Consider the following 22,536-nt stretch of genomic DNA (forward strand, 5'->3'; position numbering starts at 1 on the left):
GGAGTATAGAAATAGATAACGCAAAAGTCGATATTATTTCTGTTTCACCTTATCCCGTAAGTGTACGGGGAGTGCGTTTCTTTTTGGGTTATGTAGGGTTCTACAGGAGATTCATCAAAGATTTCTCCAAAATCGAAGCGCCTCTATTCAAGCTGTTGCAAAAGGAGGTAGCATTTGACTTCACCGAGAAATACAAGATGGCATTTGACAAATTGAAGGAATCATTAACCTCATCACCCGTCATTTAATCTCCGGACTGGAGTCTTCCATTCGAATAATGTGTGACGCGAGCGACTATGCAATGGGAGCGGTGTTGAGGCAAAGAATTGGCAAGGTGGCACATGCAATCTACTATGCATCGAAGGCGTTGAACGGAGCTCATCTTAACTATTTTACAACGGAGAAAGAATTACTAACTGTGGTTTTTGCATTAAAAAAATTTAGACCTTATTTGTTAGGTGCAAAGGTAATAGTTTTCTCTGATCATGTAGCATTAAGGTACTTGATAACGAAGAAGGATGCAAAATCAAGACTCATCAGATGGATCCTGCTCCTGCAAGAGTTCAACTTGGAGATAAACGATAAAAGTGAGGCAGAGAATTTGGTTGCTGATCACTTGAGTCGTTTGCTAACACATAAGAAAGAGCAACTATTGAGAGAGACATTTCGAGAGGAGCAACTACTTGCTTTTGATTTGCCTGCACCTTAGTATGCCGACATCGTGATTTCTTAGTAACTAACCAATTGCCTGCAGGTTGGCCCAAGGTTAGGAGAGACAAGTTAAAAAGTGATGCCAAATACTACATTTGAGACGACTCCTACCTGTGGAGGCAATGCTCGGACTAGGTACTAAGAAGATGTGTAAGTGCAGATAAATTCTACTCCATTTTACATTTATGTCATTCGTTTGCATGTGGAGGGTATTTTGGCCCCAAGCGAACAGCTCGCAAAGTGTTGGAGAGTGGCTTTTACTGGCCCACCCTTTTTAAAGATGCATACTTATTTTACAAATCCTGTGATAGGTGTTAGAGGGTGGGAAATATTTTTCGTAAGGACCAAATGCTTCAAACCCCCATGTTGTTTGTGAAAATTTTTTATGTTTGGGGGATAGATTTTATGAGTCCTTTTCTCTCATCTTTTGGTTTCCTATAATCTTATTTGCTATTGATTATGTCTCTAAATGGGTGGAAACCAAAGCCACCCGTACTAACGATTCTAAAGTGATTGTAGAGTTCTTAAAATCTAATATTTTTGTCCACTTTGGAATGCCAAGAGTTGTGGTAAGTGATAGAGGGACACATTTTTGTAATAAGACTATCACTACCCTGTTTCGAAAATACGGCGTGCTCTATAAGGTATCCGCACCGTATCACTCGCAGACAAATAGGCAAGCCGAAGTGTCAAACAGGGAGATCAAATCAATTTTAGAGAAGATGGTGCGCCCAGATAGGAAGGATTGGAGTTTAAAATTAGAAAATGCACTATAGGCGTACCGAACCGCGTATAAGACGCCGATTGGGATGTCACCGTATAGACTAGTCATTGGTAAGGCTTGTCATCTTCCCGTGGAGTTCGAACATAAGGTGTTCTGGGCAATAAAGCAGTGCAACATGGACCTGGAAGAAGCAGGGATTCAAAGAAAATTGCAGCTACAAGAATTAGAGAAAATTAGGAATGAAACATATGAGAATACCACGATTTACAAGGAAAAGAGTAAAATCTTCCATAATCAGCAAGTCGCAAGGAAATCTTTTGAAGTGGGGTAGAAGGTCCTCTTGTATCACTCGAGGTTTAAACTTTTTCTCGATAAGTTACGTTCTCGTTGGATTGGTCCATTTGTCGTCTCTAATGTGTTTCATTATGGTGCAGTGGAGATCCAAAATTTAAAGACGGAGAAGAAATTTGTCGTGAATGGCTATCGTCTCAAACCTTATTATGAAAGATTTTCTATTGAAAAAGTGAAAGTTGTACACCTTAAGGATCCAACTTATTTTGTTTGAGGGTTCCGGCCGTGTCTAGCCAAAGACGTTAAAAAAATGCGCTACTTGGGAGGCAACCCAAGACTATTTATTTTAGTTTGCGTATATTTTTTAAGTTTTAGTTAAGTGTTAGTGTCATTTAGTAGTTTGTTATTTGGTGGCAGGAAGTTGGCAGTTAGACGTGCCCACGCTAAGTCGTCACGCCTAAGGAAAAGAGTTGGAAGGCGACGGTCAGAAAACTCTATATCAGTTAAGCGTGCCCATGCCAGGTGATCACGTCTAAGGGAAGAAAATTTTCGTCCGCGGTCAGAAGACTCTACAGTAGTTAGGCATGCCCATACCAGGTGGTCACGCCTAAAGAACTCAATTTCTGGAGATTGGTCAGAAAACTCTGTAGCAGTTAAACGTGCTCACGCCTAAGACAAGAGTCCCTTAAACAAAAAAAAAAAAGAGTGAAAAGACGAAATTGCCCTTACTCAAAAAAAAAAAAGAGAAAAAATTTCAAAGACCCGAAACCCTACTCTTTTCTTCTTCTTCTTTCTTTTCTTTTTCTTTCTTTTTCTTTCTTCTTCTTCCTTCTCTTTTCTTCTTCCCTTTCTTTTTCCTTGTCTGCCGCCGCACGTCACCGTGCTCCATTGCTGACCACCGCCTTCGTCCGCCGTCGCACCACACCGCCACCACAGCTCCACCGTTCGCCGCCGCCCTCTAACTATCGCGACCAAGTCCACCAGCGCAGCTAAGCTCGCGTGAGCCCAAGCGTACACCAGCGCCATCCTCTGTCTGCGCGTGTAGGCCAACAGCAGCAGCTCCATCTGCGAGCTCCAGCAGCAGCGTGCTCCCTTGCTTGCGTGCGACCCATCGTGCAGGTGTGCGCTTGCTTGCGCAGACGCAACCTACCAAGCGCACAAGCGCCATGCCGCACGTCGCATGAGCCCAGCAGCCAACGCACGCGAGCTCGAGCCTACCTGCACAAGCTCCAACTCTTCTTCCATCACACAGCAACCAAGCGCTCCACAGCCAGCGGAGGCGCGCATGACCAAAAGGCGCGTCTCCTCGCGCGACCCTCAGCCGCGTCTCGCCAGCAGCTAGCCCGCGCGAGCCAACCCACGCGCAGCCAAGAGCAGTCGCAGTCGTCACCGCCCATGCAGCACACGCGCGTCGCCTTCCTCCTCCTCCGTTGCAGCCTGCGTTTCTCTCACCATAGCCACTGCCTGTTCTCCCCTCCAGTGATTTCTTCTTTAATTTTCTGTCGCTCATTAGCTGAGGCCAGATTACTAGTTCTTTATTAGCTGATGCCAGATTTTGATTTCTTAACTGAGTACAAAAATTTTGTACTTGATTTGGGTGCTGTGATATCATCTCTGGTTGATTGCTGATTATCTGTTAAATTTTGGGGTAAAATCTGTAGTTTTTGGGGGTGTTCTGCTGTTTACAAGTTTAATTAATTTTTGGGGGAAGTTTTTACTCTGATTGCATGTTTAATTAGTTTTTGGGGAGGTGTTGTTGTGTTTATCTAATTAATTAATTTCTGGGGTTGAATTGCGAGTATTTGGGTAAACTTCTACTGTTTACATGTTTAATTAATTTTTGGGGTGAGTTTATAGCCCGTTTCTGCACTTGTCTATGATTGTGAGCTGTAATTGGGATCTTGTACTAAGTTGGCTGCCTGTTGACTTCTTTTGTGATAAAGTTTACCTTGCCTCTGGTCTATCCATCAGACCAAATGACCAGACCAAAGAATAAAAGTAAAAACAAACCTTCCACCTCCACCCCACACCCTACGGTCCTCTTGGGTGGACCTGCCCCAACGACTGGTCCGGGAGGGCCCCGGACCCGCCTTGGGCGGAATAGGGTAGTTCATATCTCCTCTCCGGTCCATTTTGGCGGTCACTTGACCTTCACCCGAGCTGCCGACAAGGAGCGGTACGCATCGACTTGCACAAGGAAGATAATTTCTTGTAAATATATCCACGACCCTACACTTGATATATTGCATCTTAGGGATGAGGTCACGAAGCATTTAACTGACATAAGTTGGACCCGTTATGCTGCTATCATTTTACCTGATTTTACTGAATTAACTTGGGAATTTTATGTCACTTTTGAATTTAATATCCCTGACGAATTCTCTGTTACTACTCCGGGGTAGTGCGGTTTAGGCTAATGGGTAGAGAGTTCACCCAATCTATTACGGAGTTTAATTTGGTTCTTGGGTTCATTGACATTCCCTACTCTCAGAATGAGGAATATATGCACAGTTCGTGCGAATATGCGGAGCCATTTTTCTCTCATAACATTGGTTATTAGAGAGAATTGTCGGTTGACCGACACAACTATGACTCCAGCCAGTCTAAGGCATCTTTTCTTAAGAGCCCCGTCTACTGTTATTTACATAGATTTATGGCTTACAATTTTTCTGATAGAAAGGATAGTTCGGGTATTTTGACCAAACCCGAATTCTTTTTCATTTGGTGCATGGTCGCTCGGACTAAGGTCAATTTGGGGTGCTGGTTTGCTCTCCATCTCCGAACTGTCTTAAGTAAGAAAAATAAGCCATTAATTTTGGGCTCATATATCACTCAGTTAGCCATAAATCTAGGAATTTTGGATTTAAATAATCACAATCTGCATCAAGCATGTACTATGGAACCTCTAGATTTGGTTTACTTGGAAAAAATGGGTCTTGTGCAACAGGTGAATGGCGTTTTTCAGTTTGCCCTCTCGGGGCCAATCTCTGTTGCTCCAAAGCGAAAAGCTTCCAAATCCACCGCCTTGGAGACCGGTGGTCCCTCCATGGATGCCCCCGGACCTTCTTCTTCGGCACCTCCACCGTCTTCCTCCGCCGATAGCTAGTTTGCAGCTCTTCGGTTCCAGATGCAGCACATGGACACTCGTATGGAACGAATGAAGCGTCAAATGGTCAGAATGGCCCAGAATTTAGCGCAGTACCTCCATCACATGGGTTTCCGCCTGCCCTTCCCTCCACAGCCTTAGTTCATTTCTGCCCTCCTCCTTTTTCAGGGAAGTGTCGTTGCCCTAATACCTCTGTTTTGATCTTTATTTTCTTACATTTGGGGCAATGTAAGGTTTAGGTGTAGGGAAGGGTTAACTATGCTTTGAGTTGTGCTTTGAGTTGTTTGGTTTGTATTTTTCTTGCCTTAGTAGTTAAACGGTGATGAATGCGATTTAGATATTAGTATAAGCGGTAAGTTCATGCCATGGGGTGTTCTACTTTCCTTGATAATGAATTGATTGATGAATATGCTGAACTTGACATAAAGTTAACCACTTGTGCGATTTTTGGGCCTAATTTTTTTTCGTCTGTTTGACTGGTTAGTGCACAAGGTTTGTCATTCTAGAACTTGCTCGATTATGCATGTCAAGACCACAGTTAAATGAGTTTAATGTATTGAAACGATAGGACACCTAGGATTGAGTTATTTTTGGACTTTCTTAAAAACCGACCTGTAGTTCATTTACCATTAGGGAGCCAAGTTGAGTCTTAACCCTTATTTTTCGCTTGAGACCTTAGTTTTTACCCGTAAACCCTCTTTTTAGACTTTTTTTTGAAGCTCGTGTAAAGAAGTGCTTTGATTTCATTACATGGAAATGTGGAGTATTATTTGGGAGGCATTGCATATATATATATATATATATATATATGAAAAAAAAGAAAAAAAGAGCAAGAGAAAGCGAGAGAAAAAATTGTGAAAAGAAGAAAAAGTGTAAGGAATCAACGAGTGGAGTTGATTTTTATGGTGTTGGAACTTATTGAAAAAAAAGAAAAAAAAGAAAAAAAAGGGAAAAAAAGAGAAAAAAAAGGGGGGCAATAGATGAATGAAAAAAAAAAGAGAAAAAGAAAAGTCAAAGGTTTTGGCAAGCGCCAATTTTTACTTCACTTGAGGGATTGTTGAGGTGCCTTGAATTCTCAAATGTGCAAGAATCTGTGTAGTGAATTTCTGAGCATTTTCTTTACATTTTTACTCCCTTTGAATCCCTTTTCATCCTACCTTTTCGCCCTAGCCCCATTACAACCTTGTAAAGTCCCTTGATTGCTGCATTTAAATTCATAAGTAAGTGGTGGCGATATAATATATGAGCAAGCTTATGGTAGTGTCATTCTATTGTGTTGATTTGAGAGTTATGCTATATACATATCCTATACGCTTTGGAGTGAATCAGTGCACCTTAAGCTGTGAGAATTGTTGATTTGGTACATTCTGATTTCGATAAGGTTATTGGAGAATTTGGAATGCCATTTTTGGTATGAACTACTGTGAATTGCTTAGTATCTTGATTGTACTTCTGAGTTAATTATGCTTGAGGGCAAGTATAGTTCAAGTGTGGGGAAGATTGATAGGGTGCATTTTAGTAGGGTATTTTGGGCATTATTGCACAATTATTTGACTAAATATCTTTATTAATTGGGTGGATTCTACTCAGATATGATTTTGATGCTAATTGCAGGAATTTATGCTAAAAGGTGCTTAAAAACAAAATTTAGATGATTTGTCGTATGTGGGGCACTTCAAGCAGTGGGGCCCTATTGAGAAGTTGAAGAAATTTAATTATAATAGACTTTATTTTATTTGCGTTTTAGGAAGTCTTGTTTATTTTGAATGCTAATTTCGAGAAGAGGAAATCTTTTCCTTTAATTTCGGGAGTTGCCAACAAAAATGGAGGAATTGGAAGTCAGTAAGGCAACTTTTAGCTTTCGTTTGGCTAAGATTTAACTGCCGTTTTTTTTCTGCTTGTGCGATTTGGGTGGGCCGTAACTTTGTAAAGAAAGCAGAAGACAATAGCCATTATTGTTGACTTTTGGGGGAAATCAACTCTTCATGCTTGAATTGACCAAATTGAGAAATCAAGCAATTGAGAAACCTTTCTCTCATATATCTTGCTTAGCAATTAGGAGAAGAGAATAAGAGCCGCAATTGTTGACTCTTTGGCTTTGCTTTTCAATTGGTTTTGACCGACATTGAAATAGGGCATCAGACTCTCTTTTACATTGGCTCTTTGGAGACAATTGGACGCAATAAAATCTTGTGCTTTTTCCTCCTGGGGTTGACCGAAGTGGGAGAACCGATTCGCAAACTTTTCCCAATTCTACATGTGTGGCTTGTCCTCCATTAATGGAGGGCTAATTCTCTAATTCTAGTCAAGGGAGCAATTGACGAATTGGTTCAACAATTACTGTGAGATCTAAACCATTTTTAATTATGTTCTTCATTTATTGATATTTATATGTTTCCTGCTTTTAATTGCTATAATCTTGCGTATGATTGGTTAGTACGTAATAATTAATTATTCATATAGGCTATTTTGCTATGTAGGGGTAATTGAATCTGTAATTGTTCGTTAGCTCTGCTTTAGTAGCAACTGGTGTAATTGGGTTTATGTCAGGGGAACATATGATCTAACTTAAATAAATCCTCGTAGCGTGTTTATTAGTTAGGATTGGGCCTTTCTAATTATTAATACAATCTAGAAATTAAATCCTACGGTCATACCTAGGATTGTTTTTGGGTTAGAGAAATAGTTAATGGTCGTATCTTAACTATCGAGAAATTAAGGAAAAGTTGGTTGTTTATCGCGTGCATGACAACTATAACTAATCTATTAATAAATGCTGGAATTATCTGTGCATCGATGATCAGTGTATGAATCATTTCTGAAGTGTACCCTTAGCTAGAGTTTCTCCAATTATTTCCTCTAATTAATTATTTTCTGCATTTTATTTATTTAGTTGGCATTTAATCCCAAAATCCCCCATTAATCTTGACTTGAAAAGAAACAAATTTCTCGCTAGTCCCTGAGGAGACGATCCTACTTACCATTGTCTACTAGTTAGTGAATCAATTAAATAATTAATTTAAGTATATCGGATTAAACAAACTCTTTGGGAGTAGGGTGAATCAAGTAACCCATTGCACGCCTAAAGTCCCTGCTCCAGTACTAGAATTGATTATTGACTGCTTCAAATGGTAGTTAGGTTTTATTTATTATTATTGTACAGGTTCAGCACTTGTCATTTATATATAAAGTATCCAAGTAGGCCCTCCATATATGCACCTTGTACCTTTATTTTTTCCTTGTTGTAAAGACTTTGGACTCTTATCACTAGAATTAATTTTTTATATACTAATAGTATATACAATGTCAATTTTACATAAATGATAACTGTACAAATTTTAAATTAGAAATTCTCTTTTGGGACATGTGTCATAAATCCAACGGTGATTGTGTCAGTACATATAAGATTTGCTCCAATCACTTTACCACACTAATGTTCTATGCTACTCTCAATTCATAAACGGTGTTTCTTATATTTAATTTTTTTTATCTAATGGCAACAATTAACACTATTCATATACTATAAGGGAGGGCGAGCCCAACTAGAATTCGATTAAGATTGTGAGTGAACCACCAGACCAAACAAGTGCACTGCTGCACTCTTTGAATAACAAAGGAAACACAATACTTTCTTGTAATGCACTACTTGGGGTTTAAAGTCCTAACCTTTCTAAGTCAAGCGAAAACAATGGAGTTTGGTTGTCAAGTGAAAAGATATATTTAATCTTTAAAATTATTATCACTTTACTATCACCATATCTATAATAATATTATTAATTTACTCCCTAATGTTGTTTTCAAGGTGCTTTACCTCACCGTTAAACTAACTTAGCAAATTGAAAGATTGTAGACAAAAAAAAAAAAAAAAAACCTTCCTCCTTTGTATAATTACAAAATAAAAAAATTTTCAAATGGCTCTTTTTTTTTCACCCTTGTGAATATCAAGAAAAAAAAAAGTTAAAAGTGATGAATGGATTAACAATTTATTATTCAATTCTCCCATAGCAACCTTTTCTACTAGTACAAGGATTCATACATAAAATTCTATGAGTGATTTTTTTTTATTGTTCCAAATTGTGGTGGTTTTTGACTAGATACCAATTGTGTTATTTTTCAAGCCAGCCTGTTGATCCATGTGAATTGGATCTCCTAGGGATAGCAAAATGACAAGTACCAGGTGGGGGAAAAGGACCCAGATGATTAGGGTTCGATGCGGTTTGGTCCGGTTGTTATACTTTTTATATAATTTAGTGTATAATTACATTACACTATTTTACTAGATTAAAAGTGGTGGACATAGATAAAATATTTGGACATATATTCAGTACAACATTATACTCTAATTGTATACCAAAAATTTGAACATGTATAATGATTGAATGAAACCACACAAAATACAGCCGCATTAAGTCCTTGTCCATGAGGCGGGAAAGCGTTGCCAAATGACTCCTCCTATCCATTACCTAGCCTCTCACCTCTATAGCTACTCTAGGTGACCATTGCAGCTAGCTGAAGACAAATATCACTACCATATTAGTAAAAAAGCAAGCAATAGGCAAAAACAGACAGCTTGTTAGTGCTAAAGGATGGAAAACAAAAGGTATGTTGTGGAAGAAAGAAACAAATGAGAGAAAGAAAAGAGAAAAAGGGTTTTAGATTAATTGGTTTCTTAAAGTTTCCAATATTTGGTGTCTTATGTTTAAGATATAAACAAAATTAGAATATATAAACTAACTTACAAAACAAATTATGATTGTAAATATAGAGAATTAATCACGAGTTTTAGTCTAATTATTAATTAATATTTATTATTATTAGATTATATAAATATATATAACCTATATGATGTTTATTTATATTAATTAAGTGGGGGATGGAGCGGGGGTATCTTATCCCTGCCTTTAACCCATTTAAAGTTTGGGGGAGGGGAGAGGAGAGGGGAATTTTTCTCCCCACCCCATTACTCTCCCACAAGCAATCTAGATTTGATGATGAATATCTTCCTCTCTCAAAATAACCTAGCAATTTGGGGTGTCATTTGAACTTTTTTATATATGGATTTGCTGTGAATAACGTAGCTTTGTTTATCTCTTAAAAAATGAAGCTCTATATTGGTAATTGTGTTTTTCCTCCTTCTCTAAAAGCAGTTGGGAAAGACTGAGTTTACAGTTTTGCTGGTGGACCAAACCGATGCAAGTTTTTTATACCTTGGTCAATTATCTTTGCTCTGCAAACACAACATACCATGATACCAAAACCTATCTTTATCTCTTCATCTGGCCATCTCATCCCTCATATCTTTTTTAATTTTTTCCTTACACTAATCAAACTAAATTAAAATTAAACTAAGCATTGTTGTTAGCTATGTTTGAAAGTTGAAACTTGGATCGGACAACAACTCGCTCGAGATCAAAGGTTAGGCGTCAATGGACTCAATTGAGGTCAGGTCGGTCATAGAGTGACATTATCATGATGTCATATATATATATGTGTGTGTGTGTGTATATATATTAATTTGATATAAGTAAATAACATGGAAAAGGATTATAAATGTAGAAGTTATTCATTTTAACGGTCATATTCCTTGCCCATCAAATTCATAAAAGACAAGTTAATTGCAAACTCAACAAATGATAAATCAATATCAATTACTTAATATGAATTTTAAATAAAACACAAATATCAAGTTTTTTATTTAATTGGTTTACGTTTTTAAGATTCAAATGCACATTGTAAATTTTTTCAAGAGTATAAGTCTTGAACGAATTGAGACTCATTTGTAAAAATATAAAGGTTAATGTTACATATAGAAGTTTGGGAGATATTTGTTATTATTTAAAACATCAGCGGTTCAAAACCAATTATTTAAAAAGTTTTAAACTTAAAAGGCAATATCTTGTGATGCTTCATCCTCTCATCATTCATCATCATCAACATCAAATGACAGGTTCTAGGCTCCAATTTTCTCAGCATTCTTTTCCTTTTCTTTTTTTTTTCTTCTATTTTTTGACGATTTCATTTTTCAATTTCTTAATGAGGCTAGACCAATCTTCCCTTTCTTCATTTTAATTCTCTGTCGTTCTTTTTCTTCTATCTTCTCTGTTAGATTATGGATCTTGGAAGATGACAATCATAGATTTTTAAATCTATATTTTCTTCCTTTTCTTGCTATTTTGTTGATACTTTTCCTTTGTAATTTCAAACGTCTTATCTGATTGTTAGAGAGATGGCATTAGGATTTAGAAATGAAGAGAACATAGTAAAAAAATGAGAAATCCATAGTTAGAAACAAAAAAGTTAGTAAAAAAGGGAATGAATAAATCCCGATTTTTATCAATTTTGTTGGTTTGCAGCGGAACTCGACTTTTTACTAGATTTAACCGAACTTTTGCCAAGAGTTTCTTGGAATAGACTCGGTTAGGAAGCCTAGATGATTCCTAGTTCAATCGATCGAATCAATAGATTTGGTCCAAATTTAGAAACACGGGCCATTAGAGATTATCTCCTATCCTTACTCTCTTATTTGCATCATGCTTCACTAAATTTCTTCCTCTTTTTTGCTTTTCCAAGGAAAACACTAATCTTTTTCTTCCTTATATCTCGAAATTTGGTTTCTTCTCAATATTATCACTTAGTCCTGTGTAGAAACTTCTTGGCATCCTCTTTTATTTTTTGTAATTTTTCTTCATCATTTTTATTTGAATTTTACAAATTTAGTTTTGCACCTTTTTCTGATGGATTTTTTATATGTATATTTCTTTTTGCATGGAAGATGAAAATTCATTATCAATGCTTTGAGAAAAATTTCAACCATATGACCTTCTTTTTTGAACAAGAATAATCCTTCCATTTTCAGCCTCAATTCCATCTTTAACTCTAGGATATTCATTGATGTGATTCTTAATCACATGAAGGCTTCTCGAGAGAAATCATTTGCATTTGTGATAGTGTAGTTGACTTTCCACCCCTAAAAAGAACAATTAATTAAAACAACACTAAAATTGAAAAAATATTTTAATGTAAAACAATTGATTGTACCCAAAAAAAAGAACAAGAATAAGAACGGTAAAAAATTTATATTCTTAATTAATTCTTTTTACCTTTTTATTTTTTTGAAGAATGACATTTTCTATTTTTTATTATTGAAAAAATAATTACCAACAATTGTTGGCTATCTATTTTACATATTTGTACAAGCTTTTATCCATCGTAATATGCTCAGGATCCTATTTGATCAATCATTTATGTATATATGGTTGTAAAAATGCATATTTCTTTCCCTACAATAGTTCAAAGTCGTAGTTTCAATTGCAGTAGCCACCATCACCGTTCCATAGTGGTCGTGATAAAATCGTCATGGTTGTGGTAGGACACAAATTCCTTGTAAAAGTGGTGGCGCTCATTGGTATAGATGGCCTTGATTTTGACTTGGGAGTTTTTTCTAGAACACAAGTTCAAATATTGCAATTTGCAATTAATAAATGGGTATAGATTTTAATTTTTAGTCATTTATTTGAATACTTGTACTTTTTTTGTATACTTTAAGTATAACTTTAGTATGTCCAAAATAGGAATTGGCCCCTTTTGTATAAGATTATTCTGTTAATTGGATGTCATGTTCCTCACTTTCGATAAGGCTACTTTAATGGAAGGTGTAAGATGATATATAGGAAAATCGTTCAAAATGTTTTTCACATTTTGAAAATGAATTTTTTTCATCCTTCCCTTTTAAAATGTTAATTTTATATCCTTTACAATTCAAGTTAGCAAAATTTTGTCTCAATTTAAGTTTCTAACCACTTTTTAGTTTGAAATTACCATATGACCCATATGTAGTCATGTTTTATGTACAAAAAGATCAAATCTCACTTTTTTAAAGGCAAAAATGAATGTGAATTAAATAAGATCCCACTTATTAGAAAAAAAATGAATATGATTTAGGTCAATTCCTACTCTTTTTGGGGTAAAACAATTATGGATTGGGTCATTTGTTTAACTACAAATGAGATTTAACCATTTTGCCCTGAAAAAATGACATGTTTTAGTTATGTGATGGTTTTAGGATAAAAAGCGGTCAAAAGCCTAGGCTGCGACCAAATTTTATTGATTTGATTTTGTAAGGGGCGTAAAGTTACTATTTTAAAAGTGAAGGACAAAAAAAATATTTGGTGAAATATGAGGGACGTTTTGAATTATTTTCTGATAATATAAATTATCACTGGCAAACAAAATGATCTATGGCTAGAATATTGTTCTAAAATAATACGAGCTTCCATTGCTGTTGACGGATGATATACGAGAATCATAAACTCTTTTTGGGATTGAGGTATTTGGATACATAGGATCGGTATTGATGGTTTGTATATGTTTAGCACATAGTTTTACATTGTAATCTCATGATACATGTATGAAAAATAGGCATGGTTTTCTCTTTGTGTTGATAGAATTGTCAAATAGGGGGATCTGGAGGAGGAAGACAAGGAGTTGATGGGTGATTTATTTGGACTTTCTCTAGAACTTCTTAGCTTTTATTTATTTTTTGAGGTGCTTCTCTAAAAGTTTAACACTACCTATCATCCGTTAAAGTTTAAAGGGATGACTGTTATTCTTTGAACCTCAAGGATGGATTGATAGTTTAGCCAAATTACAAGGGAGGTAAATGTAATTAATTCAATAGTTGATTTTGTACTATGTTATAAATAATTTTTTTTGGTTTACAATGGGTTTCTTTTTTTTTTTTTTTACCGCTTTACATGTATGAGTATCAAAATAATTATTATCCGAGAAAAAAGGTCTAGTTAATTTATTATTTCTATTGCTTATTGATTCAATTTATCCACTACCGGCAAATTAAAGACATATAGTTTTATCTTTGGGATAATTTCAAAAACCTCAAGAGAGGTTTTTGATAGCATCACTTGGCACCAATTTTGAAAAATCTCACTTGCCTCTCTTATTTTAAACATTTTGTAATATTTGAAATCTATTTGAAAAATCTACTTTTGCAAGAGAATATAATTTCATTCCAAATTTATCCTTTTGTTGTCTTCCCCTTTAATACAAAAAATTTTCTTTTACTGGTCCTTTATTTTATTAATACATAAAAATAAAGGAAAGAGGGAGATTAGACCAAAACCTCCAATATATAATGATAAGAAACGACAATTAAAGGAGGGGTACTATTTTTTAACATATATAATAATGTAAAAAACTTGAGTATATTAATAATAAATTACAGACAACATCCAAAAGCATGAAAGTTTAATTCTAATAAAAAAAATATAGTATGCTTTTGAAATAAAAGAGTTTATATTTCAAAGTTTATTTGAAATTTTTGCAAGTTAGAAAAGTATCATTTTCTTTACTATAATGTGTATTGAGTTAATTAGAAGAGTTTTATAAAACGTGCACTTTCTTGAATATCTTTTAATTATTTTGTGTCCAGATCAATGGCTTGAAAACTAGAAAAGAATGCTGAAAATTATATATAAACTTGTTTGTGATGTTTTAAAATTAGTACAGAAAGTTATTTTCACTATTATAAAATATTTCAAAGTTATTTTCATTATTATAAAATATTTCAAAGTTATTTTTACAAGTATTATAAATTATTTGTAATTTTAGATATGTTAATATTTCTCATCCAAATCAATAATATAAAAAACTATTAGACGGTCTTTTGACCGCATTATCAACTTTTAAATTTTAATTAAAGAACTATATTGATTAAGTTTATAAAAGTTTAAAATAAAATTAATGTATTATTTATACTATATGTAAAGGCTGAGGAAAGGATTTTGGATTAACATTGGGGTTAATATTTATCGTCACTTTATGAACTTCTATTTTTACCCTTATAAAACTATTTTTACTTTAACTACTTATAACTACCCATGATTATTTTTACTTTTAAATATATGTTTTCAACATAACTACCAATATAAAATTATTTTATGAAAAATATTTAAAAGATTAAAGTTTACTTCAATAACAAAAATTTTATTTAAAATATATGACCATAAATATTATATACTTTTTGGGAGGTGCATTAAGCACTAGTGACAATTAAGAGTCTACCAGAAGAAAGGGTTAAATTTAGGATGAGATTGTATTCTCTTGTCTTGTTAAATATTATATTTTGAATTGGATTACAAAAGTTAGAAAAAAGGTTAATTACAATTTATTCCCTCAAGGTATACCCTATTTTTTACTTTACCTGCTAACCTTTAATTTTTATCAATTAATCTGTGAGAATCCGAAAATTTTCACATTTTTTGGCATTATTTTATTTCTTTGCCTACATTTTATACTCTCCTTTCAAATATTAAATTTTCTATACATTTTTATAAGTAAGTACAATTTTTAAATCAATTTTCTGGTATAACTTAGTGTACGTTAAATTTGAAGTGCATTATGGACGTGGGACCCGCTAGTGTGATAAAATTTTGACGACTAGGTGATGAGGTATAAAGGGATATTACTGTACAAGGTGCTAGGAGATAATTAGAGGTTAGTTAGATAGTTTAACCATTGGTAGATAAAAGGATGAGAACAAAACCCTTAAAGTGCCAAGTGTCACAAACCGATTGGAAGTTGGACTTTGACCTAATTCTTACCTTTACTAAATATCCAATTTTGACCCAATTTTCTCCCATTTTTCTTTGTCTTGGATGGCTGTTTTGAGGAGAAAAACAAGAGAGAAAACTCCATTTTCTACTTCACTTGCTAGCTTGGATCTTGAGTTTTAGCCAACTAAATTGGAAACTACAACATACAAGTGCTCACCAAGGAAGCTTAAAGGCTTTGGTGGAGTTATTTTGGAGGAGGAAAGACTAAGCTACCATTTTCCTTGAGGTTCCAAGGTAATTTGATAAGAACATCTTCCTTTGTTCCTAGTAGTTGTAATTAGTGGCTTGTGGTTGCCTCTTTGCGTAGCTTCATGCAATATTTCTTGGTTAGAAGTGGTGATATGTGGATTTCAGTTTTCTTAGAGAATATTCTGCGCATATATGAAGCTTAAGGGTTAGCCATGATCTATTAGCTTTGATATGTGAAAAATCTAGTGTTTTGGTGTTAGTTTAATTTGCCTAAAGAAATTTCCAACTTATGTACTTAAATTTCAGATTAGGGTTTCTAATTAGGGCTTTATTGTGGTTGGTTGTGAAGCTACCAATTGATTGTGATTGAAGGGTATTGTGACCTTAAGGAAGTGTATTTACCAGCCTATGATTTGTGTGTGTGATTGTGGCTATTTTGGATGAATGTTGGTGGTTAAGTGTAGGATGGAAAATAGGGAATTCAAGCGGAAATGCTGTTAGTTTATTTTCCTGTAATTAGAGTGAATGAAAGTGAGGTTTGAAATGTGATTTTTGTGATGGATTGGATTTACTTTGCTTAGACATACTTAGGTCCACTATAGTGGTGTTAGATGAGTTAAAGGTTATGTACACTTATACATTTTTCTCATGGTGAATGTGATGACCGTTTTAACCAAGATGGTTAGTTACAAATGTCAAGTTTTGAACTTCAAATATTTGCTCATTTTCTTTCCAAAACAACAAGGAATTTCATAGGGTTTTTTGGCCACAAAACCTATTTTATCAAGCGAGACTTTAGGTGTGAATTTAGGGTTTGTTTATCTTCCTTTTCATATGATTTTACTCAAAACACTTGTTATATGTTATTTCTTTGCAAGTGTGTTAGTTTTAAGCCAAACAAAGGGATTTACGAAAATAAAAAAAAATGCTCCTTCAAGCAATCCGGCCATATATTAGGCCAAATCTTGGCCGGATTACTAGCCGGATTGATAGGGGAAGATGAAAAAAAATTGGAATGCTCACTGCCTTGAATCCGGCCGGATTCTGATGTGGCATCCGTTTCAGTTGTTTTCCGATGAAATTTTTTAAAACCTTTTGAGTTTAGTTTTATGTTTGGTTTGGAAAACTCTTAGTTACTCATGTCTCTTGGTCTAAATGTACTCTTTTCATTCCAAAAATCATATTTATACATTGTACTAGTAGGTATTCAGATTTTCTTTGTTTCACCTAAAATTTTGATGGTTGAAGCATAATGTGTTTTCTTGGTTACTGTTAGGATTCCTTGGTGATTGAGGGTGTTATCTAGAAGGATACTTTGGACGTTATTTTGCTTAAATATGTGAGTGTTCTTTGTACGTTATTTTTCCAATGACTATGTGGATTGTTGTGACTATGTGACTAATTGTACGTTATGTTTGATTTCTAAAAATGGATTTTGCTAAGCGAGTGTATACTTTATCACACTCGACCTAAATGAATGTGAAATTTACAATGATTAAATGATTAAATGTTTAAATACTACTTATGCATGAATGTAAGTCTTTTAGTTGAATTGGGCCCTTGCCTTTCGTTGCCGGTCGACTCAAGTCAGAAGCGAACTCGGTCAGGCGATTTGGTGACCCTGGGTTAATGTTTGGTATACTCGAGTATGACCACGAAATCTGATGGAGAATAGCCAATGAATTGGCTAGAAGGGGAAAAATGAAATGAATGAATTAATGGCAGGAAAATGGAGACGTTTTCACTTAAAAATGAAATTATTTTAATGCTGGAGGAATAAGGAAATGGTCGGGGAACGAATGAACGAAGGGCTCCACGTGAGCATGTATCCTTTTAATGAATGTGTTATCATTATTTTTATACTGTAAATGTTTTTTGGATTATTTGCTATTCAATGCTTAAATGTTTTGGATTTAATTATTTGATTATATGTTTGGAACCTCACTGGACTTTTAGCTCATTCCGTTAGTTTTGTTTTCCTTATAGGAGAGGCGAGCAAGGGTGAGAGACCTGTATAGAATAGCATAGTCTAGCTCTTTTGAAATTCTTGCATTTGTACTCGCTCTAGTGCTCCGTTAGGGTTGAATGTATTGGGAACTTAAAGCTTTTGTTACATTTGGGTCTGTATTACTGGTTGAGATAGAAATGAATGTAAGTATACGTTTCGAGTTTGGGAATTGTTATTTCACTTCCTCGAAGTTATATCTTGTTTTGTTTGAGGACTGTAGTGAGTCCCGGCAAGAGTTGGGCTGGCGGTCGCCGAACCCTTTGGTTCGCTGTAGGGAAAGGTGGGGTTGTCACATAATCCCCTTTAGGACAAAATTACCCTTCATTATTTTGACTTTTCATTTATCTTTTTTCCTTTCATCTTTTTTTTTTCCTTCCTTTATTCCTTTTTCTCTCTTCCATCCTTCCTATTAGACAACTTCATTTCAACATAAAAACTTTGTCTAAAGTTTGTACTTAGGTGTATGGATGAAACTTGGAAAGGCATTAAAAGCTAATTTCAATCTTTTATACGATGATATGTGTTGCAAAATTACAATTAATGATCATTATTCAGGTCGCAAATTCATCTTGTGATTCTTTTTGAAAATAAAATGAGAAATTGGGATAGGAAGAAGAAAAAGCAAAAGAATTAAAAAGAAAAAAAAGGTATTTTGGGAGAGATTTGAATATTTTGTGATCATTTGAGGGAAACGTAGATCTTTGCAATTCCTCTTTAGCTTCAATCACTAAGTTGAAGTTTCTTGTGTGAAAGAGGAAAGTAAAGAAAGAAAAAAGAGATAGAAAAAATAAAAGAGGGAAAAAGGGTGATGTGAAGCCCCGATCTAGACAACCAAAACACCATGATTTTGGCAGCGGAAATTTGACCCAACTAATCCCTAGAAATCACGAACAATTTTGATATTATCTCAACCCGTCACTACTCGAATTAACGAATCAAATTGGAGGTAGTAGAACGCCACAATCAATGAGATACTCGATTGATAAGTTCAGGTGAATAACTTGAGAAGATTCTCAAGTATTCAAAGGAAACTCTCTTGCCAAAGAGAAAGTGAAAACTCACTAATTGTATTTAATAGCCAAAAACTGATCCCCAAAACAAAGAGGAAGTGAGGCTATTTATAGCCCTTACAAGCATTAACCCTAATCCAAAAGTTGACCAAACTACCCTACATACTTTAAGGAAGATTTTGGGCCTTACTTACTAACAAATGTGTCGCAATTAAACTATCTTAATTACCTAGACTTTTTAAAACGAGAAATAACCAAAATCAACGAGGAAAATCAAATAATCCTACTAAACTCAAGCATTCGTGCAATCAACTAATCTTCACTTGAATCTTCCAATTCCCTATGTGCTTGAATGGGTCTTGATCTTTATATTCTCATCATTCCCCTCCTCTTAAAAGCAATTTGCCCACAAATTGAAGCACGAATGGTGACAAGACGAGTTACATGCCTTCGACTCAATCTTGTTATGATGGCTACAGATGGCATCCAATGCAAAGTCCATGTGCTAAGTTGGAAAATAACCCTCGTCGAACCTTGACTCTCACAAACTATCTTCAATGTATGCTCAACTTTATTGTTTGTGGTCATGAGGTAAGGGTCCTCAAAGTGGTATGAAGTGTATCCCGTGAAATCGAACTCCGACTCGAACACACTTGCAAGGCACCAAGGTGGATTTGGTGATGTTGGAGCTGCATGTGGACTAAGAGCAAGACGAAAATCATAATGGTCATTGAGGTACTTGTTCTTTAAACGAACCCTTGGTGCACAACCATCCCTAAAATATGGAGTGTTCCCTTCAACATGAGTTCGAATCAATTTCCCTTTGGTGTGGACTGATTTGAGTTGACATTGTTCCATGAATGGATACCAAGGGGGTTTAACTCTTGGAGTACCAACTCCATGGAGGCTTGCAACGTCTACAATTGATTTTGGAATGGAACACACCAAGATCAGTTCAACTTGCCTTTGCTTGATCTGTATAAAAGAAGAAATACTAAACAAAGCAAAGGTAAGTTTGTTAAGAAAATAATAGGCCTTCACCGGGTTGCTCAAGATCAGCCCACTTTCTCTTCTTTTTTTTTTTTTACCACCCATCTCATTAGATTTTTCCATCTCTTTTTCTAGTTCAACAGTTGACCCTTTTATCTCATTACTTTCAACTTCCTCGGGTTTTACCTCTGCAGGCACAATTCCCTCATCTAGTTTTTTCTCTATTTTATAACGCTCAAGCTCCCTTTTCATGCATGCTAGATCAATACAAAGTTGGTCATAAGTAAGTGATACAAGTGCAAGACGACGACTATTAAATAAGAAGGAATACTTATTAGTATGTCCAACAATTTTAACTTCTCGCCTCGACATCCATGCTTTGCCCAACAACACATGTGTCACTTGAATTGGGACTACATCACACAACATCTCATCCATATATTTACCGATTTGAATAGGTACAAGTGTGTGCTTAGTAACCCAAACATCCCTATGAGTGCTCGTCAACTTGTACGGTTGAAGATGATCAATGGTTGGAAGATTTAATTTCTCAACCATGATAGCACTTGCAAGATTGACTTCACAACTACCATCAATGGCCAAGCTACAAATTTTATCTTTGACACCGCAACGAGTATAAAACCAACCAAGCAACTGAAATTTGACGAGGTCCAATTGTTCATCTACACCACGTAATGCCACTTCTTTGACTCCCTTAGGATCAGGAAGACAATGTTGTGGGCTAGTTTTTATGCGTCTTATACTCGTCATGACGTATGAGGGAACATGCAAAAAGTTAACAATGAAACCGAAGATATTGCCTTTCACGCTCCCTTACGTGTATCCACTCACACTCGTATATATGAATGTCACTCTAATGAACTTACCAAATACCTTTACCTGTTGGGTTAGGTAGTTGAGAAATGCTGCTCAAGTCCAACAACCGTTACCAACCTTTCCACAAGTGTAATCACAAGAATGTAGGAGAAAATGTAGGAAAGTATTCCTAGAATCTAGGAAGAGAATATAGGAGAGTTTCCTAAAGTGGATGAGAGAATATAGAAAATGTCCTAAAAATGGATGAGAGAATTTTAGGAGAGTTTCCTAAAAAATGGTTGAGAGAATTTAGGAAAGTTTTCAAAAAAAAATGGATGAGAGAGTTTAGGAAAATTTCCTAAAAAAAATGGATGAGAGAATTTAGGAATGGATGAGAGAATTTAGGAAAGTTTCCTAAAAAAATGGATGAGAGAATTTAGGAAAGTTTTCTAAAAAGGTAGGAGAGAGAGTGTCCAAATGAGTACAAAGAGTTATCCAAGTGCTTTACTTAGTTTCCTAATTGATTTTGGAAACAAGTTAGTTTTTGGAAACCCTTTGAAAATCCTTTTCTTCTTGAACAACTTTTAGTAATCTTCTTGAAACAACTTTTGGTAATCTTCTTGAAACAACTTTTGGTAACCTTCTTGAAACAACCTTTGGTAATCTTCTTGAAACAACTTTTAATAACTTCCAAATTCTACTCCAAGAAAGATTGCACAAATCAGATTTGGTTTCCTATTCAAAACAATTCGGTTGCCACTTTCTTTCCTTTCCTTTTTTTTTTTTCTTGCCAACCGATTCCTCTTTTCTTTCTTTTTCTTTTCGTTTTTGTTTTCTGTTTTTTTTTCTTGACTACAACTATCGACCACGACACAAAACAAGGAAATCCACAAATAATAACTATCAAGAACTCCAAGATCTTTCAAGAACTTTCAAGGAAATTGTCAGGAACTTCAGAAATTTCAAGATTGTGATCAAGAATGCAAGAAACTCAAGATTATTGTAAATTCTCTTCAAGATTCACAAAATTTCAACAAGTTTTGCCAAAATTCAAATTTGAAAACCAAATAAACAAGTTAGATAACACAAACAACAAGGCTGGACAGATTTGTATTCGGATGAACAGTAACTATGAGCAGTGTCGGTGAACAGTAACGATGAACAGTGTCGGTGAACAGTACGATGAACAGTGTTGGGTGAACAGTACCGGTGAATAGTGACTCTTTTTTTTTTTTTTTTTTGGTTCTAAACAAACGAACAGATTGGGATAAACATATATGACTCGAAATAAACGAAGAGAAAAAGAAAAAAAAAGATATAACCTGGTGGTTGTCGATTAGCTCTGGTACCAACTGATGTGAGCCTCGATCTAGATAACCAAAACACCATGGTTTAGGCAGCGGAAATTTGACCCAACTAATCCCTAGAAGTCACGAACAATTTTGATATTATCTCAACCCGTCACTACTCGAATTAACGAATCAAATTGGAGGTAGTAGAACGCCACAATCAAGGAGATACTCGATTGATAAGTTCAGGTGAATAACTTGAGAAGATTCTCAAGTATTCAAAGGAAACTCCCTTGCCAAAGAGAAAGTGAAAACTCACTAATTGTATTTAATAGCCAAAAACCGATCCCCAAAACAAAGAGAAAGTGGGGCTATTTATACCCCTTACAAGCATTAACCCTAATCCAAAAGTTGACCAAACTACCCTACACACTTTAAGGAAGATTTTTGGCCTTACTAACAAATGGGCCGCAATTAAACTATCTTAATTACCTAGACTTTTTAAAACGAGAAATAATCAAAATCAACGAGAAAAATCAAATAATCCTACTAAACTCAAGCATTCGTGCAATCAACTAGTCTTCACTTGAATCTTCCAAATTCCCATGTGCTTGAATGGGTCTTGGTCTTTATATTCTCATCAAAGGGGAAAGAAAAAAAATACAAAAAATAGAAAAAAATACAAAAGAGAGAAAAAAAAAGAATTTAGAATAGTAGAAAGGTGATTTTGTCAAATAAGGGTTAAAGTGAGACAAAAAAAAAGAGTGAGGAAGT

The sequence above is a fragment of the Coffea arabica genome, chromosome 6c (assembly GCF_036785885.1).
Source record: "Coffea arabica cultivar ET-39 chromosome 6c, Coffea Arabica ET-39 HiFi, whole genome shotgun sequence".
In the NCBI taxonomy this organism is placed as follows: domain Eukaryota; kingdom Viridiplantae; phylum Streptophyta; class Magnoliopsida; order Gentianales; family Rubiaceae; genus Coffea; species Coffea arabica.